The 25,816-nt window shown below is 39.6% G+C and overlaps 1 protein-coding gene across 4 annotated transcripts in view; it reads right to left on the bottom strand.

Moving 5' to 3' along the window:
* stat5a (signal transducer and activator of transcription 5a) overlaps positions 1-25,816 on the bottom strand; it is a 55,076-nt gene that overhangs the window by 19,204 nt on the left and 10,056 nt on the right. The window contains exons 1-2 of one of the 4 annotated variants that reach the window (XM_028599375.1): positions 6,902-6,932; positions 3,216-3,279 (exon numbers count right to left, since the gene is read on the bottom strand). The exons of 2 other annotated variants lie outside the window; for them this stretch is intronic. The gene's annotated coding sequence lies outside the window, so the exon portion shown is untranslated. Of the gene's footprint in view, positions 1-3,215; positions 3,280-6,901; positions 6,933-25,816 lie in introns of those variants that run through there. One more of the 4 variants, XM_028599374.1, reaches the window with a different exon arrangement.

The following is a 25,816-nucleotide window of genomic DNA, read 5'->3' as shown; positions in this document are numbered from 1 at the left end:
TTCTCAAAAGTGGCACAGTCACTGTCAGTAAAAGACTGAGTGATATGAGTACGCGGGAAGTTTGTGGTGCACGTATATGTGTGTGTGCGTGCGTGTGTGTGCATTTGTAGGTACTTGTGGTGTCAGTGGTTCTGCTTGACAATGTGTGCATCAATGTAAATGTAATTCAAACAAACAGACCTCCACATGGCATCTAAATATCAATTTCCCTTCATACCTAGTTTACAATATCCACAATACCCACAAGGCATTCTCCATGCTGTTGCTGTTAAACTTGGAGAGAGGTTTCCTTTACCCTTCCCATTCTAAACCTGTATCTCCTGTTGAAAAACAGAAGCTAGTCAGTAATTTGATATCAGAAGGATTCCCTCTACTGTATACAGAGGGCCCCCTTTCACCCTTATTGTTAATTCTTTCTTTAGAACCACTAGCCTGTCGGATTTGTTCGAATGAAAGGTGAAAAAGGAAAAGGGAAATAAAAGTAATTTCCTCGCTGATGCACCTCTGTACAGAAGGTGAACACCGATCCTGAAACATCAATCTGCCAGAAATTACAAAGAATAACAAACTCGGCACAAAACAAAACAATAAACAGGATAATTATACCCAGAGAAACTTGTGAAACTGAATAATAACAAAATATGTCAGGACTGTAATCAAGAGAGCAGCCTATTTTTTCACATGATATGGAAATACCCAAAACTGCAAAACAAAAGTATTTTGGAAGAAAGTTGTATTCTATCTTCCAATGTCTTGTATGTTTATGTGCTATGTATTTAAAAAAATTAAGAACTGGAGAGCTTCTTGGAACTAGTGTTTGTGAAAATATGACTATGGTCTTAGATAGGGGGCATGAACAAACCCAGTAGGCGTCAAGGAAAAATCCAAGGCACTTGTCTTTAGAAAAAATTCAAATGCCTTTAATACATCTGGCACAGTCTCAATATAATCAGATTAAAAACATTACTATCAATCACTATATTGAATTAATGTGCAAATTGCCTGCTCTGATTAAAATTACATAAGCACCACTTTCGATCCATTTCTTTTTCCTTGGTATAAGTCCTGAAGCAGATTACTATCATCTTAACAATTTAAGTAGAGATTGATGTTACAATCTTTACTACAACATGTGTATTAGATTTGAATGTATATATGCATGTATGTTAATATAATCATATGTGGTGTATGTGTATATGCATAGAGTAATATGCCTATACACAAATATGTATATGTATCGGTAGTATTTGTTTATATAATTGCATGGACATCTATGTTGTGTATACAGTATATGTATGTGTGAAAGTGCTGTGTCAACCTGACACCTGAGATCAGTGTTTATTCCAGGGCATGGGTGTACAGTATACATATCTTACTCAAACATCTTATCTTATCTCATCTCAAATCTTTGTCAAACCTTTTTTTTTTTCTCTGTACCTGACCTGATAGAGCATTTTGTTATATAAAACAACTTTCCCCTGAGCATGAAAAAATAAAGATACGATAAGAAGCGTTACAGTAATTTTGCACAAAAAAACTTCCCTGTACAAAAAAAATCAACCGCGGGCGCCCGGATAGCCCGGATATATAGAGGTTTACTTCTCGACGCAGCGGGCCCGGGTTCAACTCTGGCCTGTGGCCCTTTGCTGCATGTCATTCCCCCTCTCTCTCCCCTTTCATTTCTTCAGCTGTCCTCTCAATAAAGACTTAAAAATAAATAAATAAATAAACAAACCGCAAAATTTAGGATCCTACAACTTGCACAAATGAAATGATCTTCACTGGATAATAAATACATTTAATGAAACATTTAAAAACCTTCTGTCATCTGATCATCAGACAAAGCGTGTGTGTGCATGTCATGGCACAAATGACCCATCATAGCTGCGCCCATATGCGTAAATGTTCACCTACTACTGTGTAGTCTATATCCTCGACGTTCCACTTCCGGGATTGCTTCGTTGCCGCAGGAAATTCTGCCGGATGCATGTCTTTTCGCTGATGTCCATTATAGCTAGCTAGACTATCTGCCCAATCTGAGTTTTCTCTTGCACGACCAAAAACAACAACTTTTGAACATACACGTTTCACCGAAACAAGTTCCTTCCCGAGTTCATTTTGCAGCCTGCAGGAAGACTCAGCTCGATTTCTGTCAGTTGTCATTAATATTCAAAGAGGTAAGCTGCTTGACTCTGATCAGCTAACAGCTAGCCAATGAAAGCCTGACTATCAGCATCCTTTACCCAGCGCAACTGGGCAAGCTCATGAATAGTAATGAGCTCAGGCAACACCATGTCAGACTGACCAGCTTTTGTAACTGGCCTGATTTCTCTGCTTATTTCTTATCAGTGGCTAGAGCTGACAGAGGAGGTAGCAGTTCATTTTCACATTCACAACATAACACAAGCACATATGGACCTAACCTATTTAAAAAAATACAAGTAAAAATGGTTTTGTATGGCAGGGCACCTTTAATATGTTACCTAGCTGGTTGATGACTCTTTTGCTACCTGAAACAATGAGCTGAACATTCCAAACACTCTGATCTTTGCCATAGTTTGAACATGCAGATTGTTTTTCAGATTGTGTATATGACGGAAAATCAAAGACATTTTCACGTCTTTAGAAAAGATAAATAAAGTGCTTTTCAAATGAGTGCTCATTTTTATCTGTGAGGGCATCATTAGCGAGCATCAGCACTCATACTATCAGCTGATTGGAGGAGGAACCGAACAGGAAGAGGATGAAACCTTTTCTACCACCTCTTTGTGTGACACCTATCGTGGGTGCAGGACTGTTTTTCTGTACCATCCTGTATTACACAAACAATTAAGCACAACAAAGCATGCTGGGAGCTAAAGCTTTAAACAGTGTTTGTTGTGCTGCCAAAAGACTGTGACAAACGAGTAGTGTTTACTAGTGTGTTTGTCTCTTTAACAGCTCTCTAAGGTGGAGGCTCCAGGCGCTGTTTGCCCCACATTAGCGCCTCCGTTCTCACCTCCAGCAAGAAAATTAGATGCTTCCCAGCAGCTGTTTCACTCTGACTAACCGCATCATCCAAATGCCCTGACATGAACCCGAGATATGCTGTGAAAACTGAAGTCTCTTTCTTTGCCACTGTCCTCTCTTTACATGAAACACTGTAACATGTTACCCATTAGTACCACTAACTCCACTGCAGATAAAAAAGAAAAGAAAAAGAAAAAACACCTTACCTCTTGCCTTCAGCTCTGTGTTACCATGTAACAGCAGGAAACTCTAAAAAGGAGCACCACAAACCTGAGACAGACAGAGATAGAGAGACAGAAAGTCAGAGAGAGAGAGAGAGAGAGAAAAAGCAAAAGGAGGAAGTGAGTCAACCTCGGGTGCTTCTGAGGAAGCCGTCTTTTTTTCAAGGACTGGAGCATTAACAAAAAGCATGAGAGGTTGAGAGAGAGCTGAAAGCATGAAAGGGAAAGTCCACTGAACAGATTTATCTTTGTCCATCGGGGCAAAGAACAGTCAGACGATCAGACATGTTGACCTGTTGACCATCACAGCCAATAGTATTCCCAGATTAGCTACTGCTTTATCCGGAGGTAAAACCAAGATATCACCAATGAACTTGGTGAGTAGTGTTGTCACAAATATACACAAAAATAAAACCCAGGTTGTTATATGTATTTTCCTTTAAAGGTCCCATAGTATCCTCATTTTCAGGTTCATACTTCTATTTCTCATAGTGTCTGAATATACCTGTATTCAACCTCTGTTTGCAAAGCTCATTTTTCTTGAATAAGCCCAGTCTGCTCTGATTGGTCATTGGGCGTTCGGAGTCCCTGCACCATCATTACAGCCGGGGAATGACTGCACTTTCTACCTATATATAGTATAGTTGTGACCAGAGCATGTGAGTGGGGTGGGGCGGGGATTTTTGCTCTTTGCTCACAGAGTTGTTCATTCCTTTTGCTTCCCCGCTCAAAGCCGCTCCACTCAATATTGCTCCACGCTCAACTCAGATTTCACCCTGGTCTACTCAAATCGCTCACCTCTCGCTCCAATTTTATTTTTTTAAATAAAGCCGTGTTGTATTTATCAGATGAACGGCGCCCACCCTCCCTTCAGACCCGGAGCTCCACCAGCAAAAAGTTCGCCAGGTGATGCGGCATAAAGAAAGAAGGCTGGTGCTATTAATCTGCATGTACTGTGCTGCAGTAACACAGAGACGACTCAGGCATGCTTAAACTCATGGTGTGAGCAGTACCAGAGCGATATTGGAGTAAGGGAGATAAGGCGACGCTCCAACATTATGCTCTGCACTCCATATAACTTAAAGGTATGGAAAGCATTTTGATTCTTACACAGTATTCATATAGCACCTCAAACTGCTTTACAAAAAAAAAAAAAAGACATGGAAATCTTTCTACAATTTGGGACCTTTAATTCTTGCCTGCTGAAGACAAGTTAAAGCTTTGTTTTAGTCTCTTTCTCATTAATTCATCTTAGAATAGTGCATCTGTGTAGTAATAGGAAAGTCCAGAGGGTGTTTGGCTCGATCAAGAGGCTAGAAAGTGGCATGGCAGCTGCATAAAGCTTTGAGCTACAGCCTGACAGACTGTCATCATGAAGCACACAGCGCCAGAGAATCTGAAGTCTAGCTTATCGTGATCAAGACAGCTCTCATTCCTGGCTGGACCCTGAAGAAGAAGAACAGCAGGAATCCACATGCTGGCTCAAATCTCCAGACAAATATGTGAGTATTCTTATTATACTGTCTGGACCTGTCTTCCTTGGCTCAATCCTTTTTAGCTTCTCTGCTGTCCAGCTTGTTTGTTCAATTTAACCCTCTCATTACTTAATAAATTTGCTTCCAGACTGATGAGTGCAGCTCCATACCCACTGGATAGGTTTACTGAAGCAGTTATCACAGATGTTTATTCTACTTAAATAGGGGCCTTATATCAATGCTCACTAATGTGTTCTCTTCCCATAACAGAAACTATGAAGCACTGCTGGCTCAGTTTTCTGGAAAAAGAGTGATGCTACTTGAAAGGAGAAGCCTTCTGACTCTACACAGGAGGTTATTATGTCAGCTGGACAACTTACACATCTTCACATTGTCTCAGGAGACAAGGATGGGCAAATAAACAGTACAGTACAGTGCAATCAAACATAATAGCCCTGCAGCCCTGCCATCAACATTCACATCTGCATTTGTGTGGTTTATAGAAAGCTTGTGGTGTTATATTTGGATTGCAACACATTGTAAGGTGTTTCTTGTATTTTGGCCACTCCCTATATTTATGAAAACGAGTGCAGTGCCTGTTCAAAACAATCCCTTTTCAGAATGGTCCGAAGGCTTGGCCTCTGTTATTGCTTCTTGCAGCTTTCTCGAGAATCGCTCATCCTATTAGCATAACACTTAACAATGCACTTCCTTGGTTCCTGAGCAAAACACCTGCCATGACATAGTTGTTAAGCTATGAATGCTAGAGTTTACACGTTATTTGCTAACAGCTAGCTTTGGGACCAGGCTGTTTCCGGGAACAAAAGCTTTCATTCCAAAAGTTACATCGTAGATGCTTGAAATGTATGAATTTGCTACAATGTAACAACTCCAGGCTCTCCATCTTCATCTGTTCTTGAATGTACTGTAATGAGCTGTACCAGTAACAGTTAAAGGACAATTCCGGCGCAAAACGAACCTAGGGGTTATTAACTGATGTGTACCTTCTCTGTTGCTCTCTGGGACATGTTTTCATGCTAATCGAATGAGTTTGGAGCTTTGACAAGGCTACCGCGGACCGCTGGTTAGCTTACAATGCTAGTATTTGGGGCATGGGGACACTCAAATTAAATCGTTATTTAATTAATTTAAACCACTCATGACTAGTCGAAAAACGAGCGTCGTGCAAATGAGTCTGAGATTCCCATACTGTCTATGGAGATTCCACGTTGCCACGCGTTCGACTAGTCATGACTGGTTTCCAAGATGGCTCCCGCAAGTAAACATGAATGCGACTGTCTTTATAATCTATCTTTTTAATAAACTATCTGTACACTTACAATGTTGTCAATGCTTTGGTTCGCATTTAGGGACCCTAATTATGCTAACGTTATGGTGTGGTGATATTTCAAGCCTTTTTAGTGGTATTAAATAATGATTTAATTTGAGTGTCCCCATGCCCCAAATACTAGCATTGTTAGCTAACCAGTGTTCCGCAGTAGCCTCGTCAAAGCTCCAAACTCATTCGATTAACATGAAAACATGTCCCAGAGAGCGACAGAGTAGGTACACATCAGTTAATAACCCCTAGGTTCGTTTTGCACCGGAATTGTCCTTTAATAGAAGTACTCTACACAGTGTGTACATAACGCACCACTCATAAATATGTCCCATAGATCTCAAAAGCACTCAACACTGCACTTCCTTGGGTCCTCAGCAATACACCCACCAAGTGTGAAGTCAATCGGATGAACGGTTGTCGAGAAAGAAGAAGAAGCCCATTTGACACATGCACTACAAACATGAAATTACCTAGACATTACCCGGCAGGGCTATATGTGAGAAAGCTAATGTCCGAATCGGTCGGACTGGACATCAAACAGGGTTTACCCTACCAGCTCCCAAGTACAAAGACTGTAATCTCCGACTGAGCTCATGTGAGAAGAGTGCAAAGTATTCACAGCGAACGAGTGGACGTGTTGATAATGTTTCTATCGCAAAACCGTAAAAAAACAAACATCCGAGGGTGAAAAAAAAGGATGATTTACACAAAGACGATTTACACAAAACGAAAATGTCTAACTGGAGAGACAACGAGATTCGGGAACTTCTGTTGCTAAGGGCCGCAGTGCCGAAATCGTCAGACAAATTTAAGGAACCGCAAGACATACAATTATTTATGACCAAATTACGAACCGGCTTTCCCTGAATTTGTGTAATCCATACCAAGTCCCGTTTGATCCTTGTCTAAATCAAACAAGTACTTTCAGTAAGTGAGAACGCATTTGACACGGTCTCCTGTTGTGTGCTACATGTGTAAAAGGGAAACTCCGGACTATCGGGATCTGATTCCTCGGACATTGTCCAGGTTCATATGTGAAAACAGCTATAAAGACAGACACAGACTTACTGCCATTTGAGTTATACAAATACACACACGCACAAATACTTCACTTTCACATTGGCACATCCTTCAAAGATCATCGCTGTCATTAATCTTTATTGCCATTCTTTTCCAACAGTTAGAAAAAGGTCTTGGCTCCATCTCCAAAGCTGTTTTCACACTCGCACATACATTTTTCTTGTCAAATATGAATTTACAGCCAAAAGATTTTCCACACACACACACACACACACACACACACACACACACACACACACACACACACACACACACACACACACACACACACACACACACACACACACACACACACACACACACACACACACACACACACACACACACACACACACACACACACACACACACACACACACACAGCAGATAAACCAATTGAACACCATGGTAACACCAGACATTTATTTGGCTTAACTGATGAATTGCCAGTTAAACGACTGAATCCATGTTGGCTTCCAGTGTTTGATTCCACTCTCTCAGATACCACACGATAACAACACACACAGTTCAACATCGAGTTAAAGCAATATCAGTCTTCTCCCTCAGTCCCTTTACACAACGTTGGCAAGGATGCAAAGAACAACTACAGTGGTTTTCTTTTTCACCCACTGTGCAGAATTGTGGCATATTAATGACTGGAGAATGACTGGATAAAAAAATCAGGAGAATGGGTTCCAGATAGCATTACGCAACAGCTAAAAACAAACTAAAACCGGTCCTAACCTAGGTGTAGAGGGTTCTGTTGTCCATAAAGTAAGAGAGGACTGCTTCATTTTTACTCTTTTGGATTGTCTATAATACTGAACAAAACTATGCCACGAGCTAAAATGAAGGTGCTTGCCATTTCACTCAACTCTTATTTTCTGCCATTCAAGTTCACACCAAATCCAGTTCACACCTAGCTATAAACTCAATACTTATAATAATTTAGTGCATGTGTTATCTGTCAAGAAACCTGCCTGGAAAACACATTTTATAACATTTTACATTTTCTGTGCATGTAGGGGGTGATGTGATGAGCCTCTCTCTCTCTTTCTTAGGATGTGGAACCACAATAAGAAAGTCAACTTCCACCCTGAAGTGGTTAACTTGCTAATGTTGTTGTACCTGAAACCTCAAAAATGTACATTTCACAATGGTCGGGAATCATTTTTAAATGTCTTGTTATCAATGCCTATCACAGCATCTGGTCAAACACATCAACTAATGACAGAAGAACAGAACAAAACAGAAGATAACTTTAATGTTTTTGTATGAGTCAATCAGTGGAAAGTAAAGAAAAATCCCTCTCACTCTACATGAGGAGAAGTCAACAAAAAATAAATGTGTTATTCCAGCCAAGCCCTCACTAGCGTGTTCTGCCAAAGAGTATTGAGTACACCATGAGCTTCAAAACATGGAGAGGTTCTGGGTGAGTGTGCTTGTGTGAGGACAGACAAATAATCTATCAAGCAGACATCCTCCTCTGCTGACTGATATGTTTCCATGATCTTCACTTGTGTGTATTATATTACAACTTTAGACATCCAGGCAACAGGAACAACACTACAATCCCTCTTAATCTAGCCCTGAATCATCAATTCAACAATCACCAATTTGCAACAATCACAGCACAGTTTTGGCAGTGTTTTAAAGCCCAGCTAAGATGTGTTTTTTTTCTTCAAATAATAACGCAACAGTTAAATGCTCCGGAAATATTTAATAGTGTGTATCAGGCAAACAACGTTTCGGCCCAAAATTTAGCCTTCATTCTGGCCTGATTCTGCACTATTAAATATTTTTTCGGAGCATTAAACTTTACCTTATTTACTTTTTTGTCCTGCACCAGCAACTAACAACTTTTTTTTTATTGCCCAGGGTCTTAGGATACAATATGCCTGCATGTTCGTTTAGCTGGCTCCGACGTGAGCAAAGCGAAATTGAACACAAACTCGTGTCACCCACTCTTTCCTCTGAGGAAAAACTGCCATTCATCAACGTAAGCACTTCCTGTTAGGAAACTGAAGTGCCACCCACCATTCAAAGCAATCTTACCGCTCTCCTTTACACCAAAGCCCTGTGAACACCAGAATCGAAAGGGTACATGCACAAACAACATGCAATATGATGCTACAGCTAGTTTTGTGGGTTTTAAAAAGGACCAGACTGGTGTTTTTGCATGTTTTATTAAAAATAATCCTGCATACTTAACATTACTGACTAGCCTTTTGGACTGATGGATGCAGTTTTTCTTATATCTCCAAGTAGCTCATGATTCCAGTTTATGTCAGTGCAGTATAAAAATTAAATTGCAGTGATGCAATCAGTAATTTACTTTTTACCGTATAAATTACAGGTATACAACATTTACATATAACTGAAGGCTATGATGTACAGCGGAAAAATAACCGTCTACTTCTACATTTCAAACATGCTTTTATAGCCTTAAAAATGTTTTAATAAAATGAATTGTATCAACAAACAATTTGATTTGCAAGGTTGTAATCCTGTGTTTTACATTTTACTAATGGAGGGATCCTTTAGTGCCTTTAAAACTCACTTGAAATAAACACTCACAGTGAGCATTGTGCTGCCTTAGTTTCTTTATCAAAGTAATACGGTGCTGCATTATAAAATACAGACTGTCATCTGAATGGATGCATTGAAGAGCTGGTAAGAAGCTCCAATCAAGAGTCAGCTGCCTCACAGGAATCTACCAAATTCACATGATCCTTTCCACAGTGTCCATGTTTACTTGTTTTGTCTGGGTTTGATTTTACATAAACACATTTCTTAGAGTAGCTTGTGAATGTGATGCTGTGCAGAAGGCTCTCAGATCTTACGTGTTGGAACTTCCCACCAGCATATGGGTGAACCAGTGCTTTCAACTTCATTTCATAAGACAAACAGAGCAAGTTGATTTTCTGACATGAAGTGAAACCAATGGGTGCTTGGAAGACACAATATTTAAAACATCCACATTTCTTTACCTACAGGGTGTGGGGCGATTATATTTTATTTTATATAAAAGCATCAATTATTTTGTAGTTAACTCAGTTATTAATAGTTTTTATTGAGACACTACAACTAATTGAACCTAGTTGACAGAGTCTATTCTAGTCTGGGCCAGCTGCTGTTGACAGTCAAAAGATAACATTACACAGTGTTTGGTTTCACAAATGTATCCACTGATTTAGTTGCCTAATGTCATTCTCCCTAAAATTGTATGACTGGAAATAGGACTATCAAGAAAATGGCCATCAGATTAAAAAATAGTACAGTGTGCTATGAGTATTACACGTTCATCCAGTTCACTCAGGTTTCATCAGCAAAAGTTCACTAACCTACAGCTCTTTGCAGAGTTTACTGCCCTTGTCCACATCTCTCCATTCACCATTTCACCCAAATCTATCTATCCCCCCCTTTTCCATGAATTGCAGGATACATGAGGAAGGCAAATAGTTTTTTGAAGGATGACTTTTTCTGTTTTAGTACAGGGCACACACACACAGTATGGGAGGTTGGCTGGTGACATAATCCTAATCATAGCCTACTTGTTTTCCCTCAAAAAATGAATTTCAGTTGTAAAATTTATTCCAAACCTATGTATCCTTTTTATTATTTATTTATTCAAAACATGTAACACTCCACACAAAATAAAACCTCTCCCTCTCCCCTCCCAAACCCATCCCTACAACCAATCAACCAATTAAATCTACAATCAAATCAGATAATTATTCATTTCTTACACTGAAACTAAAGTAAGCAATGTGTTACCTTACGTGTATGCTGCCTTAGAAATTAACCAGGATGGGAGTTTGTACTATTTTAGCCTGTTTTATTTTATATATCTCTTTTTAACTGCTCTTTAATGTTTTATGTAAACTACTTTGAATTGCATGTTGCTTAAATGTGCTATAGAAATAAAGTTGCCTTGCCCTACAGCCTCCAGCCTGTCAGTCAGTCACCAGGGCATTAAGAATCCTGTTGTGCACTGGCATTTCTTTAAACCAATCACAATTGTCTTGGGCAGCGCTAAGCGGCGGACGTAGCCCTGGTGCCGCTGCAAAATAGCCTCGGGAAGGAACTTGTGCAAAGGTTGTTTTTAGTCATGCAACAGAAAACTCTGGAAAGAAGATTGGACAGATAGTCTAGTTAGCTGTCTCAATTTACCATACAGAGATCTGAGGAGCAGTTAACAATAGTCCTCATAAATCCACCAGAGTTTAGAATTCCAACACAAAGAAAGCGGAAGGTAACGGATCATCCGGCCGAAAAGAGGGACATCAGGCGGAATTTCTGGCGGCAACGAAGCAATCCCGGAAGTGGAACATCGTGGATATAGACTAGCCTGTCTGTACCCGCACCACGGCTGCTTTCGGCTCACCATTATATTATATTGCAGCAAACGCTGTTCACGTGGAGTTTTGAAAAGTGTAACCACACTTGCAACTGCTTTACCGGCATTGTTGTGACTCAAACAAACCGCCAAAGTGATGTAGCTTTGCTCCGTCCGCACCTCTGCGCGCATGTGTGTGTGTGTTGGAGCCCCAATCTCTGTCAACATGCAGAGAGGACAGATATGCTTGCGCGTACTGCGCATGTGTGGGTGCTGTACTGAGCGGGGAGAACAGAGAGTTCCCCATTTTTAGATAGATGTTTGACAATGCTGTTATAAGCAGGTTGTAGTGTTCTGAGCTGTGGAGCCTTTGATTTGTCTCGGCATGGCTGCAAACTTTTTTTTCGATAAACAAGGCGAAGAGCAGTTACAGCTGCATCATCTGGTTGATCACAAAATGCATATAAAGATAAATTCTGTATATGTAATTATGCTGCTGACGGCTGTTAATGTAGAAGCCCGAAGCTTGAAAGTTTTCTGATCTCAACCTAAACAGATCTGTTCTTCTACTATTAACAATTTATTTTGAAAAGAAGTTTGCAAATAAATGACTAGATTTAACATAAGCAACACATACTTGACTTGTGACAGGAAAAAACAAAAACACACTTTGCTAATTATTACAGAACTTTATTTGTCTAGGTAAATAAATGAGTCCTAAAATAAACACCTGGCTCCGCTGTCTGCAGTCTGCACTGCCTTCCTGGTCCTCTATTCTCCTCCCTCCATCTCTCCCACAGTCCAGCTGCTCCATGACAGAGAATGGCTTCATTATCACACCCACCCTGAGCTAGCATTTATAAATAACACCTCAGAGTAAAACTGCAGCGTGTAAATAAAGCCCATAACTTACTTCAGGCATTATATCCAGCGCATGTGGTTGCATCTATTTCCACAGCAATGGTGACCCATTCAGGGATATTTAAAAGAAAAACATAACAACCTTTAAAGGTCCGCAGCCACAAAATACACAAACCTTCAGAGCAAGAACGTGAAAAAGGACAATGATTGTGAATAGTTCAAACAGAAGGACAGTTTATGAAAGGATGGAGGAGGGTGGTGGGGTCAAGGGGCAGGGTAGAAACAACCAAACCCTGAAATGCACTGGAGCAGCAGTCAGGACGCCCAGGCCAAACATCCTCATAACAACACCAGCACAGATCTGGCCTACTGCTCTCCTGAATGCAAACATTACAGCTTGGCCAATTCCCATCTTGTCAAATCATCAACTTTTTCAGCAGACAGACGGCACAAGCACAATCACTGTCGTGAATCAATTCCAGACTGAACTATGTGACAGTTTGAATTCCACATTTATGTTTACTTTGCCAAAGTCTTAAGATTTAAGGAGCATGTTCACAGCAGATTTTGTTTTGATTCAAATTCGGCAGCTGGAACAGTTCAGCGATCTGTCTCCACTTCAGTCCGACACTGTCTGTCTGGCCGGACATGAAGGTGGATCCCTTTATTGACTTGCACCTCCACCTTGGTCGAGGGTCAAACTACTGTGACAGTCAATTCACGTTGAACACACAGAATCTAAGAATGATAGAAGAAGGAGACGTGAGACTTATGTCACACGGGAGCACATGACAAGGAAATGAGCCAGGATCTCAAAGGGAAGGACAGACGACTACAAGAGGGTCATTGTGCTGTCCAACATGCCCTGAGGTGCTGTTGCTATGCTCTAACCCACATCCCATCACACTGTCAACATGAAGAAGATCACTCATTATAGCTGAGTAATGTGCTTGTGTGTAGGCGCACGCACAAGCACGCATTGGAGCGCGCAGGTGGTGACACACGGCTCGTGTATTGTTTCACATTTGCATGTGGAAAAACTTTAATTAAATATGGCACACAAGACTAAATTAACACTAAAAAAGGAACACATCTGGGGTAAATCAAAATTGCAAGTCGAACATCTCTGCCCTGCAGGCCTTTCCTATCGGCCACAGTGTCAGCTACTGTTGTTATTTCTCCATGCAACAGGCTAAACAAAGACCAGAGTGGAATATGTCTGTCACTGTCACATCCTCACATTAGCAAGATGAGCTAATTTCTGATCTGTCACTAACATGATGGACCAAAACAAACTGCTCTGACAACCACCTATAATCAGTCAAAATGTGAACCAGTCAGAAGCAGTTAGAGGTAAACTGCATGTTGCTGTGGGTCTCTTTGTGATTATCTGGCCATATTAGTTACAGCTTGTAAGCTAATGGAGTTCGGGTGCTCTTGATTTTCTTCGCTCTTAAAAGAAGCTACATGACAAACATGTGATGCAGTTTAAGAGTGAGACTGAGTGACTCTTTAAAAAGGACAAATCCACCCGATTTTTTTTTTTTATGCAAGAACTCAATTCATCGGGTTAAAAGGTGCCTTTAGAGTCTGGGCCAAGATTAGCCTGCTCAGCAATTCTGTCACTCTGGATTTTACACTGTCATTGTATGTAGCATTGTGAGTGACACAAAATAAACTTTGAAATCCAATTTGAATTGATTTCATGCGGTTTTCTGCTGTCCAGTAGAGCTGGGCAATATATCGATATTATATCAATATCATGATATGAGACTAGATATCGGATTTGGATATTGTAATATGACATAAGTGTTGTCTTTTCCTGGTTTTAAAGGCTGCATTGCGTTAAAGTGATGTCATTTTCTGAATTTACCAGACTGTTGTAACTGTTATATTATTTGCTTTTACCCACTTAGTCATTATATCCACATTACTGATGATTATTTATCAAAAATCTCATTGTGTGAATATTTTGTGAAAGCACCAATAGTCAACACTACAATATCGTTGTGGTATCGATATCGAGGTATTTGGTCAAAAATATCGTGATATTTGATTTTCTCCATATCGCCCAGCCCTACTGCCCAGACTTTCCAAACCAAATCCAATCTGGATATGCCAAACAACACACACAAAGGGGGTGTGACTTCATTCTCTGATCAGGGCACCATTACTCCACTATATATTTACATAGCAAATGGTTGTTTACTGCTATATTAGTGTTCTTAATGTCGTATATAAAGTGGCACCTTTAGGGACTTTGGGTACAGCTAAAAGTAAGTCTGATAAATTAAGGAAATCTCTACAGACACCAACTAGAAAAATGGTGTGCTTATGCACACGCACTCCAATTAAATTGGAAAATAAGCATGGGAAATGAAGGGCACTGCCCCTGGTGTGGATAGATGAAAATTAACCACATAATAGGAAAGTTTAATTGAGCAAAAGAACATCTGCGTGCAGCCACAGTTGAATTTGTTGGAGCATATTGTCTTATTGTTAATGAAGTCTGAATACCAAACAGAGAGATGTGTTAAAAATTCATGGAACAGGGCCAGAAGGGTGAGTGTGTAAAAGGACTGATAATGTTGTGTGCCAGTATAATGCAGCACAGAATAGTGCGCCTAGTGCAGTATTGTCCTGCTGCAGTATTTAGAGCAAAGGCCATTGTCAGCCTTAAATGTGTCACTCCCCTTACATTTAAATAATATAATTATAGTCTTTAATTTCCGCAAAAGCATATTTTTACCTACATAAAAAAAACATTGGTATATAGCAGTCCAAATCGCGAGCAACTGGAATAAACAAAAATTCTAAATGACCTTGATAGTGTCAAACGCATCAACACGTCAACATCCACAATTGACAGAATCTTTAAAAAGAAATAAGAACTCAACGACGGACGGGAAAATAATCACCGATTGCTTCATGGTTCAGACTGAATGGCATACGTCAGTTTGACAAAACAGATGGCAGAGCGATCTGCTGTTATTATGTTCAAACAAAAGCACTTCTGTACAAGAGAGCTGCAATTCTGCCTTTTGTATTGTGCTCTTAGACACAGAGACACATTTCCGACTGATGACTGACCAACTGTCATTGTGTAAAGAGGAAAGAGAAGCCCGTACATGCCTCCAGGTAGCCAGTTACCCACAGTGCTGCAGCGGACGCCTGAGGATACTCTTTGTCTGCTGGCTGCGATGATGACCTACTACGAACAAAAGGAGAAGATAGACTGACTGGCATCATACAGCCGCTTTCACACAGGTGATCAATGGCCTGTGGGGGTTTATTGTGTATATACTGTCATCACTGTGACAGACATCACACTCAGTCTCACATCACACTCACCAACAACTGAGTATTTCATTTTCCCCAAATTACACTCGCTGAACACAAACATGCTGAGGTCAACAGGGTGTTTGGATAGTTTTTACAGAACAGAGGTATAAGTTATTTGCTGGTAGTGATACTGATGCATGGATGCATGCTCCCACCCCAACCACCAAAATCCCCCTGTCTACCATCTTTAAGGGATGTAAACAGGGAGTACAATGTTGCCATGTATTCAGCAAGTTAGCAGTGGGCTACAACTTGGCTACAACATTTTTAAGCCTATATTTGTTTACATTTTGGCAAAATTAGCACCACTAAAAGTATGCCAAATTAGCTATTAGTAGTTCCTGTTTGCAATGTACATGTGGATGTACATACAACTATCATTGGATGGCTTTGATAAATAGAAAAACTTAAAAATGTGATGATTCTCAAGTTCTGGAGTTAAAAGAAGCATCTTTTGTCTATGATTGCTAAGCTGATTTATTGAGGATTATCTGTGATGTTCATCGCAAATAATGATATCATTGAGAGAAGTGGAAGTTACAACGAATCTGTGCGTAAAATGAAAAATGTGCGTTTCATGTTTGTGTGGTTTGTACGCCTCACAGTTTGAAATCCTCTGCACTAAAGTAACCAGACACTGACCGATAGAACAGGGGGGGAGATGGGTATATGACCACAGACAACAATAATTACACTTTAACAGTAAACACTTGTGCACACACATGCAAGGAGATTCTCACTGAATAATCTTTGCAAAGCAAGGAGCCTATTCCGGAGGGAAAATAAAGTTATTACTCACTAAGCATACAATAGCCTTCCCTGGGGTTGTAGGACTTATACATTATTGGATGTGATTGCTAAAACTCTCCGAGGGGGCAAAGAGAGAAACACAGAACTGAGAGAGAAGATGAAATCCTTTATTTTCTTGTACCCAACAATAAAGGAAAACAATTAAAAACGGGGAATAAAGCATCTGCATGTCACAGTAAGCTACAATGCCATATTTCTGATATTCATACTTTTCAAATGCGCATTCATGCTTAACAAAAAGTGACTGAGGAGCCAAGACCAAATAAATTATGAGGAATATGATGATACTGTATTATGTTAGTATTATTCCTGGATTATCTTTTGAAGTGTGTAGCCCAATACTGGTTTGACACCACCTTCCACTTTAAGAGGAATGTTCTTGTCACTGACAGAAGACCACAGACCAACAGTTTGAGGAACTCTCATTTCCTGGCTTATTAACTTTCTAAACTCTGGCTGTTAGAGGATAGTCAAGAGGCCGTTGCTAATGGCGTGTATTTGACTAATGTATGATTTATGATGCTCTTGTTCAATTATTATTGTGTGTTTTGCAACAATTTATGTTCTTTGCACTTCAGTACATTTGTTTGTGTCATTACCTGTATACCTATACCTATATATATATATATATATATATATATATATATATATATATATATATATATATATATATATATATAACTATCCATATTTTAGTGTGCATTGGTATCTCAAACTACTATTTTATCTCTGTTTTATGTCTGCTGTTGTTCAATCACAGTACAGCACTTTGCACTGAAAGGTGCTATATAAATAAAGCTTGTTAGCACTGTGACATTTATGTATGTAACAATTTAGCGCCAGACAAGCATGGGGAGAAGATTTCGACTCTACACAGAAAGGGCTTGGAAAAAATAAAGTCGAACTGAAGTGAAGATACTCGGATCAAAGTGGAAAAAAAAGAAGAAAAATCACCAGCTGTCTCAGTCACAGTGGACACTTTGCAGTGCCCGTGCTTTGCTCCTACTTGCACCTCCCCTGCTCCCCTGATGAAACACCAGACCTTAGCAATCCGTTATTTCTGTGTGACTGGCTAGAGCTGTGACTGGGCAGAGCAGCCTGCAGGCTGAGTGATGGAGCAGAAGTCAGTATAAAGTGGGATCAATCAGGGAGTCATAATATACTGCAGGTGACAGCCCCCTGCCAGACTCCAGCCTGGAAAATAACCATTTGTGTCATTGCTTTACAACGACAAGCAAACCTTTACATGGCTGCCTGGGATATGACTCTACTACATGTAGTAAGTCAAGCATTTCGCATGCGGTTGTCCCTTTGTGCAACTTCATGTAGAAGTACATTTGCCTTTTTTAGGTAACAGAGAAGCCTTACTTTACTAGTGATGACATGTTGCAATGGTGGCCTTTTGCAAGCCTGTGAGAGCGACAGACTATTTTAAGATGTTGGCCTGATAGAGAGAGGCTGCAATAGGTTTTCATTCTATTGTGATCATCAGTTTAAGATCCCCAAGCGACTTTTTCAAGTCCACAGTGAGTACAGTGAAAGTCAATATGTCCCTATTTGTTTGTGAAAACTTAGATAATTGCAAATGTCCAGGAAATATTTTCAAATTCATTGCTTTTTACCAGTCTTCTAAAGTAGTTTTGGATAAAACAGTATATAAATAGCAAAACTGAATAGTAAGTATAGCTCAGAAAGAAACTCACAAATGCACATTATAGCTAGATGCACACACCATGTGCTGTCACTCAGTGCTTCATAGGGAGGGAAGGAGTGCCTCTTGCAGATCTCTGTTGCTGTACTCTCTGTACTCGCTGAATCCCTGGCAGTGTGACCTCATTGTGCTCAGCTGGCCTACTAGCCTCTGAAAACTCCGCCCTAAACCCCTTCCAGCCAGAGCTCGACCAGCTCGACCTGCTTTATTCCCCCGCCTCACGCTCTCCAACCATCTGGACAGACGCCTAAGAGCAAGTCAGGGAATTACAGGTGAGAAAGGCTGCAGCCTATATGTGAAAAGGAAACTGTGCAGCTTTGAAATACTTCCACGTGTTCAAGTGCAGCACAACCTTCATATTGTACAGTAGGTGCAAAGTAGAACAGTTGTACTTTACAAAGCACAAACATATCATATTTTAGGGTATTTGAATATCAGAATGAAAGCTGGCCACATTAAATGCACAGACTTATTGACCAAACTGTAACAGTTCAAGTCACCTCCATGTCTAGTATGTAAAGTGTAAACATTGCTACAGTGCATGATTTTGCATATTGTGTATACCACAGATATATATCTGTTAAGGTCCTGTAAAGCAACAGATGCAGATTTGCAAACAGGTGACACAAGCTAACACCTAAACTCTGTTGTGTTGTCACCTTTCTCCACTGCACTCAAAACAATCTACTGCTATTTATCAGGACCTCCATGCATGCATCCACTAATTGTTTTTATTTCATGTTTTACCCAAGTAACTACAAATAGCATGGACCTAAAATGACTGCGGACATTTTATAAAGCTTATCATAAGTGTTTGGATGATTTCAGACACCCATTGCAGTCCACGGATATTATATGAAAATCAACACGCAGAGTCATAAAGCTTACTTGAGATAAGTATTTGGTCACAGCCGCATTGACCGGTGTCCCGCCAGTAACCCTGACACGCGAGATGGTACGAGGGAAGGTCTATCGCTGCTTGCAACTTTAATTTTATAATTAGAACTACAGAAACTAAAGGTGCATATATCTGTGGAAATTATCTGTCATTATTTTCCAATATCATTCTGCCCTAGTATTTGTCTTTATACAGTATGTATATATTTATGTATTTAATAAGGCCACTTTGTTATCTCAGTTGTCAATCACTTTTCAGACAGACAACTGTACAGAAACTGTAAGACCAGAATAGTGATGTATCATTTTTTACATTATTTAAAGCAGTTCCTTCATTTGTCTTGTCTGTCTCTGCCAACTTCACTTTTCTCTTCTGGATGTTGAATGTTACATTTCCACATTTCTGCATACATGGAAGCCTTCAAGTATAAGTCTCTGTATTTGTTTGTCTACACATATAAAAATGCATCCTTGCAAGTTGGTGTCCACTACAGAGAACCACTGGGTGACATTATATAATCTGAGCCCCAGAGGGAGGGGTAAATGTAGACATGGCCTGAAGCTCAAGTCCGTGGCAGCAGGAATGCCAGCTTGCTGGAGTGGAGCCACTAGTGGAGCAGAACCCTGCAGCCAGAAAACCACTGAGCAGAGATGGACAGCAGGGACAGCTAGATAGCCAGTTGTCACTGTCCAGCAATCAGCTATAATGAGACATCAGCGCAGGATAGTGTGAGTCCACTTGTAAAAACCGTCCGACCTGCAACCCTTTAAGCTGCCACAACTATTTTAGCCACTTTTCATGTGTACAAATGGGTGCACCACCATGAATGTGGGTTAAGGTTATCACAATATTTCTTATCATGCAGTGAAGGAAGAAGCATTCAGATCCTTTACTTAAGTAAAAGTACTAATACACCACTGTAAACACACTCCGTTATAAGTAAAAGCCTTGCATGGAAAATGTTAAGTAAAAGTATGTAAGTATCATCAGGAAAATGTACCTAAATTATAAAAGTAAAAAGTACTCAATGCTCAATAAACTGCCCATCGTAAACATTGATTGTATTGCAGAGCTACTCTCTTTACCTAAGTTGCATCCATACTCAGTTTTACAATGGATCTTTACAACAGACATCTCATGTACAGTATTTCACCAGTCCATTTCTCCACAAAGAGGCACTTTCTTCTAGGGCCACAACTAACGATTAATGACGATTAATAACAATCATTTTCTTCTTTCAATGAATCGTTTTAAAAGTCTTGTTTTGTCAACCAATAGTCCAAATTAAAACCCAAAGATATTCAATTTACTATAAACGACCACCACAAAAATCACCATGGCATTTTTGTTTATAAAATGACTTAACCGATTAATCGATTATCAAAACAGTTGGCAATGAATTCTCTGACTAATTTGACTGACTAATCCAATAATTGTTGCAGCTCTACTCACTTCAAATCTGTTTTGCATCTTCTTTTGATTACAAAAACAGAGACAAAAAAATTAAACTATGAATATTCACATCTTGGCTGCAGATTTTCACAAACTGCCATGATCCTCTTGGACAATACTTTTCAACACACATACATCTGTGTGACTAAGCCAGCCCACAAATTCTGGTCTTGCTTATTGTGGTCTGGCACAGTTTAGGAGGTATTTGGTAATGTGGGCAGCCCTACAGATGATTAACTGTCACAGAAACATCACCCACCAATCAATGGTCACGCCACTCGTCATTGGTCTTTGTTACCAATTTTGAAACTGGACAAACAAGAAACAAGCTGTTCTGCCAAATGTCTTGTAGTGTAGTTTTTGAAGAAAACGAGAGGCGACAAATCACATCATCATGTCACACATCATGGATTTATCTGGCTTCCTATTGTTGGGCTCAGTCAAGTGTTTGCTTCAAATTCATGTCTTACAATTGTCAGCTCAAAGTTTTCAATTAAAAAAATTGGATGTCAACAAACTTTTTGGTAAATAATAAATAACCCACAGAGAAGCCCTCTGAATAAACCACTCTGATAACAGCATGCACAGAGTGGAAGGCTTTAGAAAAAAAGAAAGAAAGAAAAACGCTTTCCAAAATAATCATCCAACAAGAAGCTTAACCTACATATAGCATGAATTGGAAACAAAGAACATGCAACAGATCCAGAATAATAATATCACTGCTGGTCCATGTGTTAGCTGAGGGCATTTGGGGGTCCCCTTCTCTTCTTACACACCAAACCCATGCTCTAATCTGCTAACACAGACCTTTGGCAACATTGTGGTTTTAAACCCCAAATGCTGTGTCATTTCCCCATGCATGCAGCATGACTGGATCTTTCTGCCTGCTTTCTGTTTCAAAGGCATATAAAAACAATGGTTAGGGTATCTATTCATTTGCTGATATAATGCCCAAGATGACACTTTTATTCATCACATCAGCAAATTGTGATAACTACTGACTGCAAATGAATTTATACTTATCTGTTTGGGAATTTTTTTTTTGTTGGCTTGATATTAGTTGAATCTATACAAAAGAACAAAACTTTTGTAATTATTTTCCTGAGCTGGGGGAGCAGAGCGGAGCAATAGCACTGAAGCTATTGTTCAGATTCAGGACCTGCCACAGGGGCCCCCTGCCACCGTCCTTTTTCCAGGCCTGGGGCCCCTGAAGAGAAAACTAGGCCAAATTAGTACCTGGCACAAACACAGAGAGAGACAGTTCAGTTGTCCCCACAGGAGCAAAGTTAATAATGAAAAAGAACGCTTTTGTTCCTTTGCCATAACAGATCGGATATTCTCTGATTGATAGGGACAGATTGTACTGGCTTTGTATTAATCATTTAGAGAAAAGACTTATAACAGGTTCCATGTCTCACAATTCATACAATAATACGGCTCTGAGAAGTTATATATATATATATATATATATATGTCTACGATGCACAATGTGTATACTGTACAGATTCATTCTTTAAAAGGCCAGAGCACACGATGTAAACTCTACATAATTAACTCATTTATATATATATATATATATATATATATATATATATATATATATATATATATATATATATAAACATAAACATATCCATTACAGCAGATTAAATATTGAATCAAAAATATTGCCTCAAACACAGATTTCAAAAACTAAAAGCTAGAAAAGTATTTAGAGAAAAGTTTTTGAACATTACAGCTATCAATTGTCTTTTAGACTTTATTTTAGTATTTTTCTTTTAAAGTTACCGTCGCAATGATTATTAATTTAAAAAGAGGATATTATAAATCTACAGTTAAATAAAAGAAAAATCTTGGTTTTAATCAACATGGAGATTTGACACGTGACATGGACACTGCAGAATTGTTTTACGCATAAACATCACATTCATTTATAACAGTTAATCTTTATCGACACTGGTTGGACCTTGCCCTACAGAAGTGTCCATTTCTGGTAAATCACTTAATGACCAGAAAAACATGTTTGTCATGAGCAGCACCCAGCCTTCCTGTGCAGCACCTCTGACACACTCAACATAAATGACCAACTCAGCTCTCCCGGTCTGCTGTTCATCTATCTGCCAGTTTACACATTGTTAAGTCATGTCCAACAATGGAAGCAAGAGGATACATTTAATCAGACAAAAACATTTATATTCCATAACGCAGTTAAACAATAGTATTCTGGTATATGCTTAATAAAAACACATAAAGCACTGCAGAATTATACTTGATTGGTAGTTAATGCTGTGTAAAATGTGATACTGATAAAGTCATCTAGACAATCTGAAGACATCTGACAATTTGTGTTTGCTTACCTACAACTTGTGTACATACTAACAGCCAAGTCACTTGTACTTTCTCATGGATAAAACGACACACAAGGTTTCATTTTATGTTGAAAACAGTCTTCCTCTACCATCAGACCTCCCTGCACACCCATCAGTTGACCCCCTTCCTCTTGTTGTCTTCACAAACAGCATGTTAAATACCATCTGACAAGTGAATAAACATCACAGGGGCCCTCCACGTCTAACTGGGGACATGGAGCTGGGGCTTTCTGGTCATTGAGGAGTTTTGATGAAGCCCAAGATGAGGGTGTTGTTTACATAGGTCTGTGGGAGGGCAACTATAGGGGGCCTTACCGTACCCCCCCCTTCCCCCCAGGCTTTTAGAATTCTGAGACTGGATTTTCAGAAGCTACAGTCTGATTGTAAAAAAAAACAACTAAAAACAAAGGAGGATATTAAACTTTGAGGTAAATCTCAGAACATGGAAAATGTTATTTTATCATGCCTGGACCAGGATGGGACTGGGGATTTCCATACAGCATGCATGGTGAATGTTTTTTATACATGTATGGTGTTTTTAATAAATGAATTGTGTTGAAATTATATGACTGTCTGTTTTCATAAATTGAACATGTGAAATATCCTTTTAGTTTTTAAATATATAACATTGGTAATGGTTATTGGTTATGAAAGGTAATTGGTTATAAAAAAGAATTTCACTGCATGTATACTTTTTATATTTGAAAAGGTAAAGAATGTACAAACACAAACAATGACGTTTTAACTGAGTGAGTCATGCAGTAATCCAGAATTAGTTTTTTCAACCCACTTTTTAGTAGATTTGACCCAGCATTGTTGTTCATTTTAAATAAATTGGGAGTATCGTGACAAACTGATTACTTGGGGAAGGTTTCAAAAAATAGGCCAAAGCAAAAACCACTGGAGTCAGAAATCGTCCTCCAAAACAAGATGCTCTTGTGGGAAGTTCTTGCGATCACAGCTGCTCAAAAGGTTGTTGATTATATCATGGCTGAATGAACCCTGACTCAGTAACAATGACTCACAGATGCCAATGTAATTCTCTCTTAGTGTATTTCTACTGACACATTACTTATCAAGAGGTCAGACTGCCTGTTTATTATCTCCAATACTTATCTTGAAGGCCTTTCTCTCCTCTTCCCTGCACTGTTTTACAACATTTCCATATAACTGTCAGAGAGTCCAACATGACTAACTGTGAGATGTTTAGTAAGAGGATGTCCCTGCACACCCTTGGCTGCTGTGGACTTAGCCGCCCTGCTGCATGAGGAGTTGGGAGGAGATGACCATGCACTGCGTGAGCTCACATCCATACAGATGATTCAGACAGTCGAATCAATGCTTTTCATCAGCTGGAATAAAGTGTGTGCTGCTAAATTAGTTTATCAGAGCAAATCACTTGACATTTGCATGTGATTGGATAAGTTTACTTTGACTTAGTTAACCAGAGAAATTATTTTCAGTTACTAGGACTGGGTATCGTTCGAAAAATGTTGATATTGATACCGTGAATTTGATACCGGTTCCTGAACGATACTATTTTCGATACCAAATTTATAAAATCAATTTCAACAAAAGAAAATTACACATTACAGATTACGGTACAAATCCTTTATTTTCAGCTTCATTTCCACCTACACTGTAGTCAAGCCTCTCAAAATACAACAACACACACATGTGAGCCCCATGTCTGTGCGTAACGTAGTGTTTTTCCTGCTTGCCTCTACAACTGTTAGCCAATCACAAGCATAACTAGATGCATTGCGTGCTTATTGGCTCACTGATGCTGATTAGATTTACTTCTTAGGTATTAAGATTTGGTATTGCACGACAAGGCATTTTTAGATACTTGATACTATGAAGGCAATTCAGTGCATAAAAGTATCAGAGTTCGGTTCCCAGCCCTATGCGTTACAACTTAATGTTCATTGCGGTGTTAATTTGTGTTGAATGCCCTAACTCTATTAACCCTTATCTCCAGGGCGAATGTTCTTGTCCTTTTCCTCTTTCAGTCACGCAGACTCATGTCATGCTGGAAGAATCAAGGAGACATGGTGTGTGTGTGTGTGTGTGTGTGTGTGTGTGTGTGTGTGTGTGTGTGTGTGTGTGTGTGTGTGTGTGTGTGTGTGTGTGTGTGTGTGTGTGTGTGTGTTTGCATGTGTGGAAGGGGGAGGGAGGATGGTTTAGGCAAATATGGGTTATGTATTGTTTCAACATCTTCAAACTGTTCCAACGGCAACAGTGACAGGCAGAGTTTTACGGTTATAAAATGGGAAGAATTCAACTGTCAAAACGTTTTTTATTGAAAGGCTTATTTTAGTTTTGCTCTTCACTGTTGCTTCTCATTTAATATTATCCTCTCTAAGTTTTAAATCTCCCCTTTTGCTGTGGTTTTCTTCTTCTCTCCTTTCCTCTTCCCTTCTTCAGTGCTCCTTTAAACACCACTGCAGGCAGCTTTTTGAGAGCTCTGCCCTTTGATCTTCCCAGCTTGTCATGTGTCAGAGGTCAGATAGCTGCATTTTCTCACACACAGTCTCCAACCCGGTCACCAGAGCTATGGACCCAACCCCCCCTGCGCTGTTGCTCCCCTTACCACGTATCCCCACCCTTCATGGCAAGCTCATTGCTTTCAGTAAAGGTCAACTCCACCTTTACCCCACACAAGTTCAGACAGGACTGAGTTCAAGCCCTAAACAGTGCCCAGAGCTGAGTACTGAAACCCTGAGCACAACCAATAGTTAAAAGCAAACTAGCAAAGTAAAAGCTCTCGATCCTCAAGGCTCACAAAGCCTGCATTTTTTTAAATTTGTATCTTTACTTAAAGCTCGACAGTAAACTGATGTCAAGTCTCTGGAAACACAGCCTCGAGCTAGCCAGTGATTGACCTGGGACAGAGCTCTCTTTACCAATAAAAAGGGAAGAAGAAGG

The sequence above is a fragment of the Perca flavescens genome, chromosome 15 (genome assembly GCF_004354835.1).
Source record: "Perca flavescens isolate YP-PL-M2 chromosome 15, PFLA_1.0, whole genome shotgun sequence".
Taxonomy (NCBI): domain Eukaryota; kingdom Metazoa; phylum Chordata; class Actinopteri; order Perciformes; family Percidae; genus Perca; species Perca flavescens.
This window is presented reverse-complemented; position numbering and strand designations above follow the sequence as displayed.